The sequence below is a fragment of the Arachis ipaensis genome, chromosome B5 (genome assembly GCF_059453495.1).
Source record: "Arachis ipaensis isolate K30076 ecotype BB chromosome B5, ASM5945349v1, whole genome shotgun sequence".
Taxonomy (NCBI): domain Eukaryota; kingdom Viridiplantae; phylum Streptophyta; class Magnoliopsida; order Fabales; family Fabaceae; genus Arachis; species Arachis ipaensis.
Window position 1 is genome coordinate 77,045,066 of NC_142440.1, and position 11,819 is coordinate 77,056,884.

General features: G+C 38.9%; 2 non-coding genes across 2 annotated transcripts; both read right to left on the reverse strand.

Annotated features, from left to right (window-relative positions):
* Positions 1-470: 470 nt before the first annotated feature.
* LOC148564678 (small nucleolar RNA R71) lies at positions 471-578 on the reverse strand. The gene has a single exon (XR_015884613.1). It is a non-coding gene; the product is annotated as a small nucleolar RNA R71 (small nucleolar RNA).
* Positions 579-8,299: 7,721 nt separating this feature from the next.
* Positions 8,300-8,407, reverse strand: LOC148564679 (small nucleolar RNA R71). The gene has a single exon (XR_015884966.1). It is a non-coding gene; the product is annotated as a small nucleolar RNA R71 (small nucleolar RNA).
* Between the last annotated feature and the right edge of the window lie 3,412 nt (positions 8,408-11,819).

Below are 11,819 nucleotides of genomic sequence, written 5' to 3' on the forward strand. Positions count from 1 at the left end.
TGAAGAGGAAGCTAAGGGAAGCTAAAGCACAACTCTCTGGAGAAAATCTGACAGAAATTTTCGAAAAAGAAGGAGACATGGCCGAAAATAATAACAATGCAAGGAAGATGCTTGGTGACTTTACTGCACCAAATTCCAATTTACATGGAAGAAGCATCTCAATTCCTGCCATTGGAGCAAACAATTTTGAGCTGAAACCTCAATTAGTTTCTCTGATGCAACAGAACTGCAAGTTTCATGGACTTCCATTAGAAGATCCTTTTCAGTTCTTAACTGAATTCTTGCAAATCTGTGATACTGTTAAGACCAATGGGGTTAATCCCGAGGTCTACAGGCTTATGCTTTTCCCGTTTGCTGTAAGAGACAGAGCTAGAATATGGTTAGACTCCCAACCTAAAGACAGCCTGAACTCTTGGGATAAGCTGGTCACTACTTTCTTAACCAAGTTCTTTCCTCCTCAAAAGCTTAGTAAGCTTAGAGTGGATGTTCAAAACTTCAGACAAAAAGAAGGTGAATCCCTCTATGAAGCTTGGGAGAGATACAAGGAACTGACCAAAAAGTGTCCTTTTGACATGCTTTCAGAATGGACCATCCTGGATATATTCTATGATGGTCTGTCTGAATTATCAAAGATGTAATTGGACCATTCTGCAGGTGGATCCATTCACCTAAAGAAAACGCCTGCAGAAGCTCAAGAACTCATTGACATGGTTGCAAATAACCAGTTCATGTACATTTCTGAAAGGAATCCTATGAGTAATGGGACGCCTCAGAGGAAGGGAGTTCTTGAAATTGATACTCGGAATGCCATATTGGCTCAGAATAAAATATTGACTCAGCAAGTCAATATGATCTCTCAGAGTCTGAATGGATTGAAGGAATCATCCAACAGTACTAAAGAGGCCTCTTCTGAAGAAGAAGCTTATGATCCTGAGAACCCTGCAATAGCAGAGGTAAATTACATGGGTGAACCCTATGGAAACTCCTATAATTCCACATGGAAAAATCATCCAAATTTCTCATGGAAGGATCAACAAAAGCCTCAACAAGGCTTTAATAATGGTGGAAGAAACAGGTTTAGCAATAGCAAGCCTTTTCCATCATCCACTCAGCAACAGACAGAGAATTCTGAGCAGAATCCATCTAGCTTAGCAAATATAGTCTTTAATCTATCTAAGGCCACTGTGAGTTTCATGAATGAAACAAGGTCCTCCATTAGAAATTTGGAGGTACAAGTGGGCCAGCTGAGTAAAAGAGTCACTGAAACTCCTCCTAGTACTCTCCCAAGCAATACAGAAGAGAATCCAAAGAGAGAGTGTAAGGCCATTGATTTGACCATCATGGCCGAACCTACAAGGGGAGAGGAGGACATGAATCCTAGTGAGGAAGACCTCCTGGGACGTCTAGTGACCAATAAGGAGTATCCCTTTGAGGAACCAAAGGAATCTGAGGCTCATCTAGAGACCATAGAGATTCTATTGAACCTCCTTCTGCCCTTCATGAGCTCTGATGAGTATTCTTCCTCTGAAGAGGATGAAGACATTACTGAAGAGCAAGTTGCTAAATACCTTGGTGCAATCATGAAGCTGAATGCCAAATTATTTAGTAATGAGACTTGGGAAGATGAACCTCCCTTGCTCACCAATGAACTAAATACATTGGATAGGCAGAAATTACCTCAAAAGAAACAGGATCCTGGCAAATTCTTAATACCCTGTACCATAGGCACCATGACCTTTGAGAAGGCTCTGTGTGACCTGGGGTCAGGCATAAACTTAATGCCGCTCTCTGTAATGGAGAAACTTGGGATCTTTGAGGTGCAAGCTGCCAGAATCTCATTAGAGATGGCAGACAACTCAAGAAAATAGGCTTATGGACTAGTAGAGGACGTGTTACTAAAGGTTGAAGGACTTTACATCCCTGCTGATTTCATAATCCTAGACACTGGGAAGGATGAGGATGAATCCATCATCCTTGGAAGACCCTTCCTAGCCATAGCAAGAGCTATGATTGATGTGGACAAAGGAGAATTAGTCCTTCAACTGAATAAGGACAACCTTGTGTTTAAAACTCAAGGTTCTCCTTCTGTAACCATGGAAAGAAAGCATGAAAAGCTTCTCTCACTGCAGAGTCAACCAAAGCCCCCACAGTCAAACTCTAAGTTTGGTGTTGGGAGGCCACAACCAAACTCTAAGTTTGGTGTTGGGAGGTCCTAACAATGCTCTGAACATCTGTGAGGCTCCATGAGAGCTAACTGTCAAGCTACTAACATTAAAGAAGCGCTTGTTGAGAGGCAACCCAATGTCATTTAATTATATCTATTTTATTTTTTTATTTTGTGTTTTATTAGGTTGATGATCATGTGGAGTCACAAAAACTACTAAAAATTCAAAAACAAAATGAAAAATAGCATAAAAAAATAGCACACCCTGGAGGAGGAGCATTCTGGCATTTAAACGCCAGAAACAAGCATCTACCTGGCATTAAACGCCAGAAACAGGCTACATTTGGGCGTTTAACGCCAGAAATAAGCAGCAGTCTGGCGTTAAATGCCAGGATTGCACAGCAAGGGCATTTTACACACCTAATTGGAGCAGGGATGTTAAGTCCTTGGCCCCACTGGATCTGTGGACTCCACAGGATCCCTACAGGATCTATGGACCCCACATGATCCCCACATTTTCTTCTCTCCTCTTCACACCTTTCCATAACACTCTTCCACAAATACCCTTCACCAATTACCTCATTCTCTCTTCCCCATCACCTCTTCACCACTCTCCTCTCCCAAACCCACCCACACATGGCCAAACCAGTCACCTTCCTCCATCTCCTCCATTTTCTTCTTCTTCTACTACCTTCTTCCTTCTTTTGCTCGAGGATGAACAAACCTTTTAAGTTTGGTGTGGTAAAAGCATTGCTTTTTGTTTTTCCGTAACCATTTATGGCACCTAAGGCCAGAGAAACCTCTAGAAAGAGGAAAGGGAAGACAAAAGCTTCCACCTCCAAGTCATGGGAGATGGAGAGATTCATCTCAAGGGTCCATAGCTCAGTAGTAGAGAATTTGACTGCAAAATAAGAGATCATGGACATCAACAAGAGCATGAGGGAATTCCTCACCATGAAATCCCTGAGATGCCTCAGGGGATGCATTTTCCTCCACAAAACTATTTGGAGCAAATCAACACCTCCCTAGGAGAATTAAGTTTCAACATGGGACAACTAAGGATAGGAGCACTAAAATCACTAGGGATGAAGCAACAAAGGCAAGGAAGAGACATAGAGGAGCTCAAGAGCACCATTGGTTCTTCAAGAAGAGGAAGACGTCACCCTCACTAAGGTGGACCCGTTCCTTAATCTCCTTGTTCTTATTTTCCATTTTTTTGTTTACTATGCTTTATGTTTATGTTTGTGTCTTATTACATGATCATTAGTATTTAAGTGTCCATGCCTTAAAGTTATGAATGTCCTATGAATCCATCACCTCTCTTAAATGAAAAATGTTCTAAAAACAAAAGAACAAGAAGTACAGGGTTTCGAATTCATCCTTGAAACTAGTTTAATTATTTTGATGTGGTGACAATACTTTTTATTTTCTGAATGAATGCTTGAACAGTGCATATGTCTTTTGATATTGTGGTTTATGAATGTTAAATATGTTGGCTCTTGAAGAATAAGAAAAAAGGAGAAATGTTATTTGATGATCTGAAAAATCATAAAAATGATTCTTGAAGCAAGAAAAAGCAGTGAATACAAAATCTTGTGAAAAAAAAAAGAGAAAAGAAAAATGGCAAAAAAAAAGAAAGAAAAAGAAAAAGCAAGCAGAAAAAGCCAAAAGCTCTTAAAACCAAAAGGCAAGAGCAAAAAGCCAATAGCCCTTAAAACGAAAAGGCAAGGGTAATAAAAAGGATCCAAGGCTTTGAGCATCAGTGGATAGGAGGGCCTAAAGGAATAAAATCCTGGCCTAAGCGGCTAAACCAAGCTGTCCCTAACCATGTGCTTGTGGCGTGAAGGTGTTAAGTGAAAACTTGAGACTGAGCGGTTAAAGTCAAGGTCCAAAGCAGAAAAGAGTGTGCTTAAGAACCCTGGACACCTCTAATTGGGGACTTTAGCAAGGCTGAGTAACAATCTGAAAAGGTTCACCCAATTATGTGTCTGTGGCATTTATGTATCTGGTGGTAATACTGGAAAACAAAGTGCTTAGGGCCACGGCCAAGACTCATAAAGTAGCTGTGTTCAAGAATCAACATACTGAACTAGAAGAATCAATAACACTATCTAAATTTTAAGTTCCTATAGATGCCAATCATTCTGAACTTCAATAGATAAAGTGAGATGCCAAAACTATTCAAGAGGCAAAAAGCTACAAGTCCCGCTCATCTGATTGGAGCTACGTTTCATTGATATTTTGGAATTTATAGTATATTCTCTTCTTTTTATCCTATTTGATTTTCAGTTGCTTGGGGACAAGCAACAATTTAAGTTTGGTGTTGTGATGAGCGGATAATTTATATGCTTTTTGGCATTATTTTTACATAGTTTTTAGTATGATTTAGTTAGTTTTTAGTATATTTTTATTAGTTTTTAAATAAAAATCACATTTTTGGACTTTACTATGAGTTTGTGTATTTTTCTGTGATTTCAGGTATTTTCTGGCTGAAATTGAGGGACTTGAGCAAAAATCAGATTCAGAGGTTGAAGAAGGACTGCAGATGCTGTTGGATTCTAACCTCCCTGCACTCAAAGAGGATTTTATGGAGCTACAGAACTCCAAATGGCACAATCTCAATTGCGTTGGAAAGTAGACATCCAGGGCTTTCCAGAAATATATAATAGTCCATACTTTGTCCGAGTTTAGATGATGCAAACTGATGTTCAACGCCAGTTCCATGTTACATTCTGGAGTTAAACGCCAAAAACAGGTTGCAAAGTGGAGTTAAACGCCAGAAACAGGTTACAAACTGGCGTTCAACTCCAAGAGAAGTCTCTACACGTATAAAGCTCAATGCTCAGCCCAAGTACACACCAAGTGGGCCCTAGAAGTGGATTTCTGCATCATTTACACATTTCTGTAAACCCTAGTAACTAGTTTAGTATAAATAGGACTTTTTACTATTGTATTTACATGTTTAGATTATCTCTTGATCCTTTGATCATGTTTTCAGGGCTGGCCATTCAGCCATGCCTAGACTTTCTTCTTATGTATTTTTAACAGTAGAGTTTCTACACACCATAGATTAAGGTGTGGAGCTCTGCTGTTCCTCATGAATTAATACAAAGTACTAATGTTTTTCTATTCAATTCAAGCTTATTTTGATTCTAAGATATTCATTCGCACTTCAATATGAATGTGATGATCGTGACAGTCATCATCATTTCCAATCTATGAACGCGTGCCTGACAACCACTTCCGTTCTACCTTAGATTGAATGAATATCTCTGGGATTCCTTAATCAGAGTCTTCGTGGTATAAGTTAGAATCCATGGACGGCCATTCTTGAGATCCGGAAAGTCTAAACCTTGTCTGTGGTATTCTGAGTAGGATCTGGGAAGGGATGGCTGCGACGAGCTTCAAATTCGCGAGTGCTGGGCGTAGTGACAGACGCAAAAGGATCAATAGATCATATTCCAGTATGATCGAGAACCGACAGATGATTAGCCATGCAGTGACAGTGCATTAGACCATTTTCACTGAGAGGACATGATGTAGCCATTGACAACGGTGACGCCTAACATACAACTTGCCATAGAAAGGAGTATGAATGATTGGATGAAGACAATAGGAAAGCAGAGGTTCAGGAGGAACAAGCATCTTCATACGTTTATCTGAAACTCTCACCAATGAATTACATAAGTATCTCTATCTTTAATTTACATTTTTATTTATATTTTAACTATATTTTAATTATCAAATATCCATAACCATATGAATCTGCCTGACTGAGATTTGCAAGATGATCATAGCTTGCTTCAAGCCGACAATCTCCGTGGGATCGACCCTTACTCACGTAAGGTTTATTACTTGGACGACCCAGTGCATTTGCTGGTTAGTTCTGCGAAGTTGTGACAAAGAACTAAGATTATGAACGTGCATATTGAGTTTTTAGCGCCGTTACCAAGGAATGAACCGTCACTATTTCCGTGCACCATGTGCGCAAACGCGCAAAGCACGCATACGCGTGGATAGCGGAACGTTGGCCCTCCAACGTTGAGTCAAACGCCAATGACAGCAAAGTATCTTATTTTCCTGGTTTTCTTCTGAATAGCGTTTGAGTCAATGTTGGCCATCAAACGTTGACTCCAACGTACAGCATCAGACTCTGTAATTCAAACCAATCTCTTCTCAACAGCAAGGGAAACCAATTGGAGCCAGTTTCAACCCAATTCCATTAAGGCCAAAAGCCCAATTCAGAGATTGAAGATCAATGGAAGAGAGTGTATAAATAGCTTAGAATTTAATTTGAAAAAAACTTTTGGACCTTTTTCGGGACTTTTTCACTTTTGAGTTCAATTTAGCTTTCTGCAATTCTTTAATTTTTAGCAATGTCTCTTTCAATTGTAATTTCCATTTTGAGAGCTATGAACAACTAAACCCTTTTCATTGGGTTAGGGAGCTCTATTGTAATTCAATGGATCAATATTAGTTTCATTCTTCTTCTTCTTTCTTTTCTCTTGATTTTTGTTAGAAAGCTTTCGGTCTTAATTCAATTGGATGGTTTTCTTGAGAGAGAAGCTATCCATAATTGGAATTCTTCGGAGCCTCGAGGAAGGAATGAAGAGTTCATGCTAGAATTGCTTTCTCACATTGGATTAGATTGGCGGTTGGATGGATATAGTGACATGTAATCCTACCAATACTTTGATCTATGAATTTGTGTGGTATAGTCAGTGACCGAACTTCAACTATTCCCATGAGCAATTAAATCAAGACATTGGGCAATTGTTCATGCTTAGAGATATTGGTGAGCCAAGACATTGGGATCTAATCATCTAAGATTGCCAAGCAATGTCAATGAATGCCTTGATTGAGGAAGAGATGAAAATGATTTGATCCGGAGAATTCAATATCTCCTGAAACCCAATGAATCCCCATTTCTGATCTACCCGTTCTATTTACTTTTTACTCTTTAATTTCATGCTAATTCCCATTCCCATTTAATTTCTTGCAATTTAAGCTTCATTCATTTTAATTTCAGCAATTTAATTTCTGTTCATTTACTTTCTTGCAATTTAAGCTTCCTGCCATTTTACATTCTGCAATTCTCAACCGAATCTGATTTTGCTCAACTAGTATAATTCTCCAATTAACATTGCTCAATCTACCAATCCTTGTGGGATTCGACCTCACTCTACAGTGAGTTTTTAGTTGACGATAATCCGGTGCACTTGCCAGAAGGAAATTTGTTGAGAGGCAAATTTTGTGAATCAAGTTTATGGTGCCGTTGCCGTGGATTGGTTTTGTATTGACAATTACTAAATTGAAGGATAACTAGATTGAGCACTTTACTTTTCTTTTTGATTAATTGAATTTTAATTCCAATTGTTCAGTTTATTCTCTGCAATTTTCTGTTAGTTATTTCTCTTTAATTTTTCCTTACTTTGTTACTTTTCAGCAAGCTAACCTACTAACTATTTGATAAATTGCTCTAACCAAGCTAACTATACTCTATTTTAGTAGACTCTACACTTGCTGTTTCTTGTACTTGCTCATTGTATGACAGGTAGGAGAAAGGAAACCTCAACCTCATTTGATAGTGAACCGGAAAGAACTTTCCTGAGATTAAGGAGGGAAGCAAGAGGAAAAAGAGTTGTTGGTGCCGAAGAAGAGGAGGAATACTTTGATATAACCATGGAGGATGATATGGAAAACCATCATGAAGGAGAGGTGAACAATCATGCCAGAAGAGGTGGAGCTAACCCTGCTGGACAAGAGAGGAGAGTTCTTGGATCATACATCAATCCAAATCTAGGAAATTATGGTAGCAGCATTCAAAGGCCAACTATCCATGCTAATAATTTTGAATTGAAGCCTTAGCTCATAACTCTTGTCCAGAACAACTGTTCTTTTGTAGGAAGTGCACAAGAGGATCCTAATGAGCATCTCACTAAATTCCAAAGGATATGTGACACAGTTAAATCTAATGGTGTTCATCCTGACACCTATAGATTGCTACTGTTTCCATTTTCTTTGAGGGACAAAGCATCAAAATGGCTAGAATCATTCTCCAAGGAAAGCTTGACCACCTGGGAAGATATAATGAACAGATTCTTAACAAAGTTCTACCCTCCACAAAGAGTAAATAGGCTAAAAACTGAAGTGCAAACATTCAGACAACAGGATGGTGAGACTCTTTATGAAGCCTGAGAAAGATTCAAAGACTTGACAAAGAAATGTCCCCCTGATATGTTTAATGAGTGGGTGCAAATCCACATCTTTTATGAAGGGCTGAATTGTGAATCAAGGAAGGCTGTAGACCACTCATCTGGAGGTTCCCTAAACAAGAAGAAGACCATTAAAGAGTCCACTGATGTTATAGAGACAGTGGCTGACAATGAGTACTTTTATGCCTCAGATAGGAGCAACAACAGGGGAGTCTTGGAACTAAATCATATGGATGCAATCTTGGCCCAGAACAAGATGATCACCAAGCAACTAGCTGAACTGACCAAGCAAATGGAGAAGACTCAGGCTGCAGCTATCCACACTCAACCATCTCCTCAAGAAGAATTGGAGACAGAAGAAGGAGTTAACTGGGAGGAAGATAATTACCTTGGAAATTCATCTAGGCAAGCTAATGATCCATACTCTAAAACCTATAACTATGGTTGGAGGAACCACCCAAACTTTGCATGGGGGAACCAACAAAGCGAAGGCCAAGAACACAGACCCCATAACCCAAACCAGTATAACAACTCCACTCACGAAAACTCCAACCAAAAACCATACCAGATAACACAAAACACTTACTCACAGCCACCATACCAAAGCCACAACAACCACTCTCAACACCCAAATTCCAACCAACCATCACCACATGATGATGACAGAATGGCCAAAATGGAAGCTATGCTTGCAAACCTGTGCAAGGAGATTAAAGACATGAAAAAATTCCAAGAGGAAGTAACATCCAATCTGCAAAATCAAGATGCTGCGACTCAGAAACTTGAAGCATAAATTGGATACTTATCCAAGAAAGCTCGTGGCCATAGCTCAAGTAATGTCACCAAAACAACTTCAAGAGAGGAATGCAAAGCTATTACCCTCAGAAGTGGAAGGGAATTGGCCGAGAATTCAAAGGAGTTTCAAGAGGAGAAAACAGAGGGTAGTTTAGATGACAAGGAAAAAGCACAAGAACCTGTTCCCACTCCATCAAAAGAGAAAGAAGTTCTAAGACTATATGTCCCAATGGCTCCTTACCCTCAGCACCTAATGAAGAATGCAAAGGACATCCAATTCTCCAAATTTTTGGAGATTTTCAAGAAACTTTAGATCAACATTCCCTTTGCAGAAGCACTAGAACAAATGACACTTTATGCTAAGTTTCTGAAGGAATTAATGACCAAGAAGAGAAGCTGGAGGAATAATAAAACTGTGATCTTAACTGAAGAATGTAGTGCTATCATTCAACACAAGCTGTCTCAAAAATTGAAGGACCCAGGAAGCTTCTAAATCCCATACATCATAGGGGAAATAACAGTTGAAAAAGCCTTATGTGATCTGGGAGCTAGTATAAATTTAATGTCCTTAACTATGATGAAAAGAATGAAAATTGAGGAAGCCAAACCAACAAGAATGGCCCTTGATAAACCCATATTTTATGATATACTTTGTGCCTAATTTAAGTAATTTATTCAATCCTTCACTCACTTATTCATATAAATTGCATGGTTTTACTTTCCCTTCCTTATTATGTGATGTATGTGAAAAACATGTTTCCTATGCTTTAAAAATAAATTATTTTAATTACCCTTTACTTCCATTCGATGATGTGATTCGTGTGTTGAGTAGTTTCAGATCTTCTATGGCAGGAATGACTTAAAGGATGGAAACGAAACATACAAAATTGGAAGGAAGCATAAAACGGAGTTTTTGAAGAAACTGGCAGTGACGCGATCGCATGGACGACGCGGCCGCATGCCAGCGCGAAATGGTAGTGACGCGACCGCGTCATTGACGCGGACGCATGACTGGAGCGACCGCGTGACAAGGAAAACTTTAGATGACGCGACCGCGTGACCCACGCGGACGCGTGACAGAGGCCACGCACCAGAAATTACAGAAAATGCTCCCAGTGATTTCTGAAGCCCTTTTTAGCCCAAATCCATATCCAGAAGGCACAAATCAGAGGTTATGAAGTGGGGGAATGCATCCATTCAAAGGGAGTCTCCAATTAGTTAGTATTCATGAATTAGATGTAGTTTTGAGGGAGAGGTTCTCTCCTCTCTTTTAGGATTTAGAATTAGGATTTCTTTTGCTTTTAGGATTATCTCTTTTTATCAAGTTCAACATTCCTTTTTATTTATCTTCTCAATTTAGTTTATGAATTCTTCTATGTTACAGATTACTCTTTGAATTAATGTTATTTGAGGTATTTCAGTTTAGTATTGCTCTCTTTTATTTATGTTACTGTTGCTTCCAATCTGAAGACATTTTTATTCCAGTAGATTTACTTTTTCCCTTTTGGTCTTGGTTAAGAATTCAGTAACTCAAGAGTTATCAAACTCAACGTGATTGATAATTGTTATCTTTGCTAATTGAATTGAACTTCAATAATCCCAATCTTTCCTTAGGGATTAACTAGGATTTGAAGATCAAACTAATTAGTCACTTGACCTTTCTTTGCTTTGAGTAAAGGCTAACTAAGTGGAATTAAGATTCAATCTTCATCATCATTGATAAGGATAACTAGGATAGGACTTCTAATCTCTCATACCTTGCCAAAAGTGTGTTTTACAGTTATTTATTTATTTTATAGTCTTTTATTTATTTTACTTGCCATTTAAATTACTTGTTCCTCATCTTCAAAACCCTAATTTACAATCTTCATAACCAATAATAAGAACATACTTCCCTGCAGTTCCTTGAGAAGACGACCCGAGGTTTAAATACTTCGGTTATCAATTTTAAGGGGTTTGTTACTTGTGACAACCGAAACTTTTGTAAGAAAGGCTGATTGCTTGGTTTAGTAACTATAGTTGCAATGAGAGTTTACTATAACCTCTAAACCATCGATCTTCCGTCTCTTCAAAATGGCGCCGTTGCCGGGGAACTGCAATCGTGTGCCTTATTATTGGTTATTGTAAATATTTCTTTTTTACTTGTTTATTTATTCTTATTTTCTCCTTTTATTTTTATTAGCTACTATGAATTCTCACCCCTCTCGCTTTGAGTTTGGTTCTAATATTGTTGAAAGGAGTGAAAGTTATAACAGGAACATGTATCAAGGTCAGAGCAATCAAAGATGGATGGAGCCAAGAGGATCTGATCAACCCTTTAGGCAACAACACCCTCCAAGATATCATGGACAAAGACCATTCTACAATGCATACCAAGCCAATAGACATGGTGGACAACCTTGTAGTTACCAACAAGCCCCACCCTGTGCTTATAGACCATCCTCTCAACGTAACTTCGAACCACGACACTCACAAGCTCCTTTTCACCATTCACCACCATATGATCCTCATTTACCCCAATTCTAATCCAATTACTCCCAAACACCACCACTTCCCCATGTACCACATCCAAATCCATCACCCCGAGAATCAGAGGTTCGCCTCAAGGAAACAGTAGATCAACTTCAAACAACCCTTCATCAACT